This window comes from Acomys minous (assembly GCF_964271855.1).
Source record: "Acomys minous genome assembly, chromosome: 9".
In the NCBI taxonomy this organism is placed as follows: Eukaryota; Metazoa; Chordata; class Mammalia; order Rodentia; family Muridae; genus Acomys; species Acomys minous.
Genome location: NC_140490.1, coordinates 33521808 through 33534252, shown reverse-complemented (window position 1 = coordinate 33534252; position 12445 = coordinate 33521808). Strand labels below are relative to the sequence as shown.

At 41.8% G+C, this 12445-nt stretch overlaps 1 long non-coding RNA gene across 2 annotated transcripts in view; it reads left to right on the top strand.

Moving 5' to 3' along the window:
- LOC311604564 overlaps nucleotides 1–10587 on the top strand; it is a 196936-nt gene extending 186349 nt beyond the window's left edge. For both annotated transcript variants that reach the window (XR_014781563.1, XR_014781564.1), the window contains one exon: nucleotides 9955–10587. This is a non-coding gene — a long non-coding RNA (uncharacterized lncRNA). The remainder of the gene's footprint in view (nucleotides 1–9954) is intronic.
- The last annotated feature ends 1858 nt before the right edge of the window (nucleotides 10588–12445 follow it).

Sequence of the window (12445 nt, the reverse complement as noted above, 5' to 3'; positions counted from 1 at the left end):
CCTATAGAGCCATGCTTATCACCCTGCACAAAACTCACCTGTAAATGGATCAAGTACCACAACATAAAATCAGATCAATACACTGAATATGATAGAAAAGAAAATGAGAAATAGCCTTGAACTTATTGATACAAGAAAAGACTTTTTGAACAGAACACCATTCTCACAGGCACCATAATCAACAATTAATAAATGGGACCTCATAAAACTGAAAAGCTCTTGGCAAGGCAAGGGACACTGTCACTTAGACAAAATGGTAGCCTACATAATGGGAAAAGATTTCTATACATATGATAAAAGGGTAATATCCAAATATGTAAAGAATTCAAGGTGCTCTAGGTACCAAAAAACAAAAAAAAACAAAAAAAACCAAATAACTCAATTTCAAAATGGAGTACATACATAAACAGAGAATTCTCAATAGAGGAAACGCAAATGGCTAAGAAGCAATTAATGGATTGTTGAACATTCTTAAGCATTGGGGAAATCCAAATCAAAACTACTTTGATATTCCATCTTACACCTGTCAGAATGGCTAAGATTAATAACAAAAATGACAGTGCATGCTAGTAAGAATGTGAAGCAAGAGAAACATACTTTCTTCCATTGCTGGTGGGAATGCAAACTTTGCCCAAGTCAGTGAGGCAGTTCCTCAGGAAGGCCTTAAGTCCCAGCTACACCACTCTTGGATGTATACCAAAGATTGCTTCACCCTACCACAATGACACTGGCTCAACCATGTTCACCATGCTCTCTTCATAATAGCCAGACTTTGGAGACATGATAGATGTCCCTCAGCAGAAGAATGGATAAAGAAAATGTGGTACATTTACCCAATGGAGAATTACTCAGCTATTAAAATAAAATGACCTCATGAAATTTGCAGGCAAATGAATAGAACTAGAAAAAAAAACATCCTGTGTGAGGTACACCAGATTCAGAAAGACAAATATGATATGTTTTCAGTTATATGTAGTTATTAGCTGTAAAGTCAATGTTAACCCAAGTACAATCCAAAGAACCTCCGAGGGCAGGTATAGAGTAAAGGACTAGAGGGGACAGATAGTCTTGCTAGGATAGGAAAATAGAATAGATAGTTATTCTATTCTGGATGGATAGGGGAGGCTATAATAGTAGGATCAAGTCAGGAAGTGAAGGGGAGAGGGAGTTGTGAGAGGGAATATAGGAAGGGACAGTTAAACTTAAGAGGAATTTGAGGGGTAGTATGGAAAGCTAATACACTAGAAACTTCCTAAAATATTTACCATATGAAAGTGATCTAAATGAGATAGCCAAATAATGGTGTCCTTCCTACAAAGTATGCTAGGGAAAGGGTGGCACAAAGCTTGTGGAGTAACCAACCAATAACTGATTTGACTTAAGGCCCATCCATGAGATGGAACCCATACCCAGCACTGCTTGAGTGAGCAAGAACCTGAGGGTAGATAGCCCAGAGACCTAGAATAAAACTAAATACTACTGGTCTTAAGAAAGAAAAGAAAAAAAACAATGTAGTGATAAAGACTGTGTGGTTTTAAAATTATTTATGTTTTTAATGTGAGATATAGGAGTTGAATGAAAAAGGGGAGGTCGTGGCTTAACGGAGATGTGTTTGTGTATAAAGTTGACAAGGGGTCAACTATGCTGAATGGTTTTATGTCCACTTGACACAAACTAAAGTCATCTGAGTGGATGGAACTTTATTTAAGGAAATGCTTCCATAAGAATGGTAGACAAACCTGTAGAAGATTTTCTTAGCTAATGAAATGGGTGGAAATGATGATATCTCTTTTTGCCTTTCAGTTACATATTGATTGATCATTTTGTGATGTTCACTGGAGAGTCTTCCTCTAACATTGATCTTTGTCAGATATGTATATTACTAACGTAGCTTGCTGCCCTGGAGCTAACATCACACTTTATTTGCAGTGTCTTATGATATGGTAGTTTTGCTCTCTTGTGTGCACTTGGTCTTTACCATCAATGGCAGGGTTAGAGTTTGTTTTGTATTTAAGGAAGATTGTCCTGGTCCTGAGTCACATCACCCTGTGTTGTTCTTTAAAAGTTATAGATTAACTTTTGTATTTATACTCATATCAGCCATTCCACTCCCAGTTTTGTGTGTTGACTCTCTTGGCTTTTTAAGGGGCATTTGTTTTAACTACCCAATTTGTTTGTGTGTGTATGTGGGAGGAAGCATGGGTGTGCATGTAGTATGGTGCTTGTGTACATGTCAAAGAACAACTTTTAAGGGACATTTGCCTTTTTCCACCAAGTGGATGCCAGGAGTTCAACTCATGTCATCAGGCTTGGCATCCAGTGCCTTTTACCTGTTGAGCCAACACACTATCCTCTCCTGGATTGCCAGAAATACATAATCATACTGTGTGTGGATTGTAGCAGTTTTATTTTTTCTTTTATAACTAACCTTGATGCCTTTTCATAATTTTTCAAGCCTCCTACTACTCGGCTGAATTGTTGAACAGATGTAGTGACAGCTGCTGTTGCTAGCTTTCAAAATGTTCCGATGTTTTGCCATTCAATGTATTTTTTTTCTTCATCATTTTTTGTTGGTTTCTTTTTTCTAATTGTGAGAGTCACTTTCTTTCTGGTTGGCTAAAAGTTTTTTAGTGTTTATTTAAGTGATATTTATTACTTACTTGGGATTTTTTTCTTCATTGAGGTGATCACAAGGCTTACCTGAAACAGTTCTTGGAAGACTAATGCCCTGCCAGGGTCAAGTCTAAACTTGAAATACGCAAAAATCAATACTGTATGCTTCACATGGACATAGATAGATGTTGAAGCATTTTTAAAAGAACAATAAGACTACATATAAAAATGATTAGAGGTGGTGTTTTAGAGAAAGGAAGAGAAAGAAACTTGAAGGAGGAGGTAATTGGAGATAGGACTGGTGATGATAGAAAAGGATGCTTTACCTGGATCTGGAATTTTCTCATAGTTCTTTTGAAGGGAAGTATGTTAACATTTAATTTCAATAATTTTTCTAGCAATGAGTATATGGAAACAGGAGGTATCAAGCTAAGAATGATAAATGTTGAATCAAAGATGTGTACTGGAATGCCATTCTTTAACTTTTTCTAATTTCTAAAAAAAAAAAGAAAATAGGAAAGAAAAGAAATCTCAGAAAGTATTGTGGAGTCTTGGCCACCCAGAGCCTCGGCGAAGTCTGCTTTCTGGTCTGTCCTGGAAAGAAGATCCACTCAGACAGGAAAGTAAAGTTACAGTTGGAGAGATAAGGCCACTGACGCTGTGTCAGCTAGAGAGCTGGGGTGGGGTAGGGGTAGGTGGATGGGAGGGCTAAAGGGCTGGGAGACAGGAAGTCAGGCAGCTGCCTCAGAGTGAAAGTAACAGAAATAGATCCTGATGGAGAAGGTGCAAGTGGGTCACAGATTGATGAGGATAGAGATATATCAGCCCTAGAGAGAAAAATGGCACAAAACCAACAGTGTGAGGGCTAGTTTTACAGCAAGCTGACACAAGCTGGGGTCTTTTAAAAAGAGGAACCTCAACCTCAAATGAGGCCCATACCAGATTGGCCTGTGGGCAAGCCTGTGGTACATTTTCTTGATTGATGAGCTGAGTAAGCTAAACTCATTGTGGGTGCTGCCATCCCTGGGCAGGTGGTCCTGGAGGTAGATAAGAAAGAAGGCTGATAAAGCTATGAGAAGCAAGGCACTAGGCAGCAATCCTTCATGGCCTCTGCATCTGAAGAGCCTACCTCCAGGGTCTTGCCTTGAGTTCCTTCCCTAAATTTGAGGGACGATGGACTACAAGCTACAAGATGAAATAAACCTTTCCTCCCCAATTTATTTTTGGTGATGGTGTTTTATCATAACAATAGAAACCCTAACTAAGACATAAACTGGTACAAGGAGTAGAGCATTGCTATGACAGACATGAATATGTTTGGATTGTGGACGAACTTTTGAGCTTTGAGCTGGAAAAACCATTGAGTGCTTAGAGTTCAGTGAGCCATTCTGTGGGAGTTTGGACGATAACAAGGTTGAGAGTAATGAAGACCATGGTGACCTGGCTTGGGAGGAAGTTCAGAGACTCCCCTAGGGCCATTCAGTGTTTTGCATTAAGAATCTGTGGTGCTACAGAATCAGCTAAGATCCACATGACACCAGTACAAATCCAGTAAAACCTTTGGTTTCCTGGAATAACTGATGATGTTTAGCCAGAGCTGAGAAATTAGCGCTGATTAAGAAGGACCAGCCTCACTGAGGTTCCTAAATCTGAGACTATTTTCTCAGGGTCAGCACACAGGGCCTATGATCCAAGCACTCCAACAATGACTGTCTCCAGATGGACAGAACAAGAAAATCTTGTGGTTGTTAATTCACAAAACTGGTTGTCTCAGCAGTCCCAACCTGGAATTGGAATCTTGCGGAACTTCCTGAGAACCAGGAAGTCTTCAGTTTATATTGGAATCCTGGAGAAATAGGTTCTAATACCAGTGAAGAATGCTCTAACAGGCTTAACACTCTGGAATTGAATACTAGGTGGGCCATAGCCAAGGCCAACATGTATGGGGGTAAGCGGAATGTGGAACAATGGTTCTCAACCTTCCTAATGCTGTGATCCTTTAATACAGTTCCACATATTGTGATGAACCTCAATCATAAAATTATTTTTGTTGCTATTTCAAGATAACTGTAATTTTGCTATGAATAGTAGTGTAAATATGTGTTTTCTGAGGTTCTTAGAAGACCTCAGACTTAACTCCCAAAGGGCTCAAGACCTCAAGAACTAATGATCTGGAACAAAGCAAAAACCAATCAGATCAGCTGATTACATATAAAAAAAAAACTTCAAGGAAGTTTCTTTTCCTCTGGAATGTTGATAGAGGATTAATCCATGAAAGAAAAGGTCAACCTAGACCTGGGGACTCATGTTTGCTGCTAGAGAAAGAAAAGTATGTTTAGGCAGAGAAGAGACAAAGTTTAAAGAATCATCCAAATGGTGTTCTGTCTGTTTCTCACCTGCCAATCACAGTAGTATCCCTGAACCTGTACATCCTTCTGGAATCTTCCTGCTTTTATGTTTGCCAGCCCAAATTGCCCCCTTCCTATGGCCAGAAAAAGTCCAGGGGAAAAGAGCTTAATAACTTCTAGAGCTTGGTGATTGAAAACAACGATGACAGGCAAGGAAGAATTCTTCGTATTTGTTCTGAGTGTTCACACAACTTGGTAGCAACTTTGACATAATGTCACGTTGTTTGAAGGCTCACAGGACTTGAAAGTTGAGGGACTTGAGTAAGTAAGGAAAGATGTTTTATTGAAATGATTTTGAAAAAGCTTAGAGCTGCAGATTTATCTTCCTTTGGGCTTTCAAGGTCAGCAAAAACGTTGGCATACGTAAACATCAATCATGTGATCTTTCAAATATTAGCAGTAGTCATTTTCTGTGGTTTTATAAGGAGGATACATAAGCTAGTTGGGATTAGACTTTGGAACCACCCACTGTTCTAGCTGATGGATCACACATGGCCTCAGTTCCTTCGTCTTTTAAATAAAGTGATAATGCCTCCTCCATAAGCTCACTGCAGGGGTTACTGAGGCACAGTGCTAAAACTTACCATAAAGTAAAGACAACATGAAAATGGTTCTGATAATGGGGAAGTTGGACACTCAACACTGGATTATCTGCTGCGTACTTTGTAGTTTGTACAATGGTATTGTCATCAGTTGCATGCGCAAAGCCCCATCCCAGTGCTGAATTAAATAATGATGCAATTTTTCTTCTGTCTTGAGAGAGGCAGCCAGGTTTGAGTTCTGACATACCAGCAGGTGACCCTTGCCTTCTCAGTGCCAAAATTTTTCCTCTCTTTCTGGACTGGCTCCAGCAGACAAAGGGAATGCTTTATGGTGGACCAGTAGAGCCTCTCCATTTTCATCTGAGAAGCAAGCCCTCCTATAACTTTGACCAGTGGCTTTCTTCTTACAACTCATTTCTCAGAATTCAGTCACACAAGCACATCTTGTTACAAATGTCTCTTTTTCTTTAAATAGTACTGTTCTAAACAAAGTTGAATTAAGGCAAGAAAGGAGAATATATATTAAATAGGCAACTGTCAGGGCTATGGATAAGAGCAAGGAGAAAGGGAAGGGCAGCTAGAGTGAACCTATGGCCTACTTTAATAAAATTTTATTTTGACCTCCCAACAGGATGGTAAACAACATTAAACACTTGGCAAAGATGTACAAAGAATAATTTATTGTAACAGAGAGAGCAACATCTTTTATTGGTTAAGAGCAGAGATCAGAAATACAACAACCAATCAGGACTAGGAATTCTGGCCCTGGTGTTATTTGGTATTTGGTTTTGGGGTATGGTGATGTGTTGGTGTTCTATTGCTATAAAGGGACACCATGATCAAGGCAAGTCCCATAAGGCTTGCTTACAGTTTCAGAGTTTAGTTCTTTGACATCATGGGCAGAAGCATGGCGGCACACAGGAAGAAATGGTGACAGAGAAGTAACTGAGAGCTCCGGTGTGCAGGCAGGAGGAAGAGAGTGGCAGTGGGCCTGGCTTGGGCCCACCGCCACAAACAAGGCCACACCTCCTACTCCTCCTCAGCTAGTGCCACTTCCTAACGATCAAGCATCCAAATCTATGAGCCTATGGGGCCATACTTATCCACACCATGATGGTAGTTTTTGTTTGTTTTTGGGAGCCCCCCTACAAATACTAGAGCTGAAATCCAGGCCTTTTCCCTTGCTGAGCAAATTATTCTGCTAAGTTACAACCCTAGCCTTCTTTAACTCTCCATTTGGGAACAGGGTGTCACTAAGTGAGCCAGGCTGTGATTGTGGAATGTAGCCCAAGAAGGCCTGGAAATGGCAGCATTCTTGCCTCAGCTTCCCAAGGAGCTAAGGTTCCATGCTTGTGCCACCAGCTTGGCTTGCATGCACTCTTACCTCTCCCTTGAACTAAACTCCTTTGTGGGATGAGCTTTGTTTTGTCATCACAGTGTATCCTCATCCCTAGGAGAGAGCTCTCCTACAGCAGATAGTCAATATTTTAGAGTGAGTGAATGCCTCTTAGATGGGTAAACAAACTTCTCTAAGCTCTGATACCTCAGCAGCAGGAAGAGTTATGGAAACGACCTTTTGAGTCATCATTTGAGCAAGGCTGTTTCTTAGAACAACCCACTGATTCTGCCTTTGCAAAAAATCCAATTCCACTTGAGCCTCTCTAAGACTCCCTAGACCTGAAAAGCCCTGAGGGGGTTTTCTGAGGATCTCTTCAACCATCTAATAGATCTTAGGATGTATTCATCTCTGTTTGCTTCTCAAATAAGCTGCCATATTATGGAATCATTTACATTTGCTCTCAACTTTGATATCCATCCATGTGGTAGATTTCTAAAGTGAAAGTGACAGAGAGATGAAGGTGTGTGGAGGTACAGGTGGTGTGTGTGTGTGTGTGTGTGTGTGTGTGTGTGTGTGTGTGTTTGTGGTGTTGGAGGTAGAGAATATGGAGTATATGTATATGTGGGGGTATATGAGTTGAGTGAGGGATGGGATGTGTGTGTATGTGTGTGCCTCCATGTGTGTGCATGTATGTGTGCATGTGTGTGTACCTGTGTGTGTATGCCTGTGTATGCGTGTATGTGGGAGGGAGTACATGCACGTGGATCAGTTCCTTTTATTTTGCATAAGAAGTCGATGAGCTTTTAGTATCAGCTACTTCAGACCAAGCTCATTTCTAATTAAAGATTAGCACAGTAAATTAATACTCATTTCTGTGCTAGTACACTAGAGCAGCAGGAAAATTGCCTAAATTAAGCTCAGGTAGTGACATCCATCATGCCTGTGAGTAATGGCATCTAGAAGCACTTTCTGTGAAACTTTGAGTATAAAGGACGCTCGCAAAAACCAAGATCCCTAATATCCTTGTTTAGTTATTTACTGTGGATAAATCTTTACCAAATGTTGACTTAACAAGAAAATTCTCCCCCCCCCCCCAGTAGCATGTGCACAAGACTTAGCCATTGGCTGACTTATAAGGTGTAAGGGAAAGTTCTGTTAAGACTTACACTGGCGTTGTGCTGACAAAGTAGCAAGGCTTATACTGAATCACAGAGCAAGTAAAATCCCACCCTGATGACTGAGTGTAACCTAAACTGATCTCTCACAACCCTGAGCTGCTTCCTGGTCATCCTGGTGAGACAGCAGTCTGACCACATCAGTGCCAAAGCCTAGGTTCTCTTGTTTGGGCTGTTGTTCACCAGCACCGCATCTGCATTAGTTACTTTTCTCATTTCCATAGCAAAATACATGACAAGAACATCCAAGAAGGAAGGGCTCATTTGGGGTGACTAAAGGCATAATCCATTGTGGTGGGGAAGGCATGGTTGTCAGGCAGCCTCTAGGGCTCTACCTGTGGCAGTTGGGACTGTGAGGCAATTTGTCACAACTGTCCACAGTCAGGTAGCAGGAGAATGATCTCTGGCACTCGGATCACTTTCTCCTTCATACGTGACGGGGACTCTGTAAGGGATGGGAGTCACCCAGGCTCAGGTTGATCTTGTGTCCGGATGCCTTCACAGATGTTCCCAGAAGTTTGCCTCTTTGGTGATCATAAATCCAGTCAATGAAGATGGCCCATCGGCATCACTATAAGGCAGCCCATGGAGTACAGGGTTCGGAAAACAGTGGGCTCTGCCCTTTGTTGGCTCATCAGTTCATACATCTTTGTCCAACTCTGACGCCCAAGTCTGTGGGCCCTACTGAGTATATTTGTGTTTTGTGTTTCTGCCCTAGCCATTTACCCTGCTCCAGTTTCTAATGGGAATATTGACTGGCCATTGACTAGGCCCAGGAAGACCGACTCTGCAATAATTATGAATGAGAGATGTCCGCCATGCAGCATCTCGTTGCAGATGTTTCTACACATAGTCAATACTGGCTTTTGTAAGGCCTGAGCTCCAAGCGGCTTGCAGTCACGAGGGAATGACCAGCTGAAGGACTATTATTTTGTCCAATTGATGCTTTGTGGGCAAAAGGAAGCAAGAATGGAGAAACATGCACATTTTATGCCAGCCTGACATTAGCTTTCTATAGTGGCTAAAAATTATTAACTGCTTTCCTCAGGAAGCTGAGTCCTGTGGAGGGGCTCTGCATTGTATGAAGAAAACTGTTAATTTTCAAAATTTATGAAAGATGTAAATTTCTTAATCTTCAATATATTGACTCCTAACATAAAGATGAGAATGTATTTCTCACAACAACTTTAATACTGCTTCAACAATAAAATAGGAAATGTGGCTAACAAAGCCATTCTGATACAAATGCACTATCTTACTGTATTTGTACAAAACCCTTGAGGTCTCAAGGCAAGGCAAAGCCTAAGTCAAGCTTCCAAGTGATGACAGTTTTCTGTGGTACCATCCGTTTTCTAACAGAAGAAATCTCCTCTCACCTTATAGACACCAATGTATATCACAGCCATTTGACACAGTTATAATTAATTACATTATTAATTAAATAATCGAGTCTTAGCAGAGGTTTTACCATATGCTCACAGTTGGCAATAAAGGCTTGCTATAATGAGCAAGGTGACGCTACTTGGTACCTAGCAGAGCAACACTCTCCAGATACTACTGTTCTATCTAAAACTTGCCAAGCTGAAGGAGCAGAGTGGAAGAAGTTAGAAACTCACACCAGGTAGCGAAAATGCTCCTTGAAGTGCACAGCTGATCAGTAGCCAAACAGGAAGCTGGCCTCAGGGCAGATCCATTTAGTTACTGTTCTGCATGGAGTCTCTATTAGCGGGAGTAATTACATGATATCAATTAATAAATAAATGGCACTAACAGTGTGGTTGCATGGCCATTGTCTGTAGGCTTCTGTAGCCCAGATACTGAAACAGTTACTAAGTTACTAAGTGGATTATCTTTGTTTGTTTTTCTAATAATGCCAGCAGATGGATGCTACCCTCTGTCCTCTACTTACTGAAGATGGAGGTGAAGGTCGGAGAAGCCAAGTTTACTGAGGAGATTGTGAGTGACTGAGCTGAAATTCTACCTAAGAGACTTGATACTCAAAATGCTTCTCTCTTCTGCTTCTCATTGGGAAAGGATGAAGACTGGGAATTGTGTGTGTTTGTTTGAAGTGAGCATGGCATTTCTGGGTTCTTCCAATAAGACCTTGGACCACAAGCATAAAAGGATGGTGATGTACTTGGCTAGAGGCTTCCCTGTAGGGCACCGCACTGGAGTCTCTAACAGAGATCTCTCCTGTGATGTATCCTTAAGTCGATGTTGAAACACTTACTACAAATGAAGTTTAAGAGCTCAAAGCTCAGAGATGCTAAGCAGCCATTGTGTGCTTCCCCAAGTGATTGAGAAGCAGGAAGCAGCACTTACATGCAGATCAGAGCATTTAGGTCTGTCTGACTCTGTCTGGCCCTAGGGATCAGGTTTCTGGAAGGTAACTGCTTGCTTGTGATCCTTGATCATCCCACCATGCCTGAGCCTTTGTCCCACCTGTGTCACTCCAAATTCTTCTTCTAGGATTCTTCCAGGAGATTCCATTCATTACCATGTGTGTTTCCCACCCCATTCCTTTACCATAGTGTCATTAAACCTTTCTGGAACTGTGTTTAGTTTTTCTGGTTATGTGTTGCATACACACATGTGGCCTTGGCAGCATGGATGTTTTGTAATGTACGTCTGCAGTGTGGGTTGGTGGGATGTGGGAAAATATCTCCAAGATTCTTTGTGTGTGCATAGAAACATGGAAGGCCACACTGTGACACGAGGAATGGAGTGTGGTATTTAACACAACAGAGGGTACTAGGAGCTCACAGGTTCTGCCCTCTGATTTTACAGAAGAAAATGAGCTGACACAAGTCTGTGTCAGTGGAAGACTTTCTCTTCCCAGCTCCCCCCTCCCTAAATCACTTTGGGGTATGTATTAGTTTTCCACTGCTTGATTTAAAACAACAACAACAACCAGCTACATACATTTCAATTCAGGAAGGGAGTCCCTCAGCAAGATAAGGTACTATGGGTAATGTAACTATGGGGGTGACATCACATTACCTTTGGTCATATTCAACGATGAGAGGCAAGATCCGCAATTTAGTGGAAGGGGTAGCTACACAGATTCAAGCAGAGGGAGGGCTACAGCTTAGTTCTGCAGTATAGCCTGATGTTTGAGAGTGCAGCATTTTACAATAGTTGTCCTTTGAAACTGTCTCTGTGATTGGATGTTATTCAAAATATCCAGATGTTTACATTGAACACAGGCTCAACAGATTAACCGGGGAACTGTTCTGCACTCTACATGTTGGCTTTCATGTGAACAGGCTCTCTTGCCAAGGTACTTCTTGGGGAACTTCCTGGTCTCCCCTCTTTCCTCTTTGCCAATACTGTTGCTCTTTTCATTTTCACTCTAGTCAATGTTTCTTTCAAAATTTAATCCTGAATTTTTGTTGTGCATGATGATGATGATGATGGTGTGTGTGTGTGTGTGTGTGTGTGTGTGTGTGTGTGTGTGTGATTGTGTTTGTGTCTGTGTGCGCACGCATGCAATTGCTCAAGGGAGATGTTTATTTTTAATTATACAGGTTTGGTAATAGGTGGGTAGTCATATTGGCTTCAGCCTCCAATGAAAAAAAAATTCTCATTTTCAGCTGATTATGTCTTGAAAGGATGTGCAGCCTGAGGCACCTGGAAATTGTAATGCATCACTGTTCACTAGAGGAACAGCAGGAAACAGAAACGAAAACGGAGGGTACAGTGGCAGCCATGGCTGCTAAATCAGGCTTGATGAAGGGGGATTAAATAAAGTATGACACCTTGGGCCTGGAGGGGGTGTCCAAGTGCCCAGCCTCTGGCCTCCCTCATGGTTTTCTGAGGTGAGAAGCTGAGTTAAAGGTAACGTGGGTCCTTTCCACGAGGAAGAATTAAGAAGCAGGCTAAGCACTAGACACTTGTGCCTAATGCCAGCCAGCATACAGGACTAAGGAGAGAAGGCAGACCTTTTCAGAAGCCATCAGTTCGGACATGGAAAGCAGGAACCTTGAGAATGGCAGGGCCCAGGCAGCCCCTTCTGAATCACGGCCCTTGCCACTGTGGTCATGTGGCAATCAGAGACCCATGCCTTTGAGATAGAAAAGGTACAAGGCTGAGCATCTGTGGCTTTAGTCTCAGGCTCAGCGATCAGAGCCCCTGGAGCCCAGAAATGGACCTTTTAAATCCCTCTGTGGCTAACTCCTCCATTTGGCAGATGGAGACCTCAAATCCAAGCAGGCTGTGGCTTAGCACCACACCATACTCACCTGGTCTAAGGTGTCCTACGGCCTTCAAAGTGCATTTATTTATTCACTTTTCATCCTGATAGTAGTGCCCCACCCCCAGGCCAGTTTGTGAGTGCAAATTCAGACGGTCAGCCTTGCATCTGCTGAC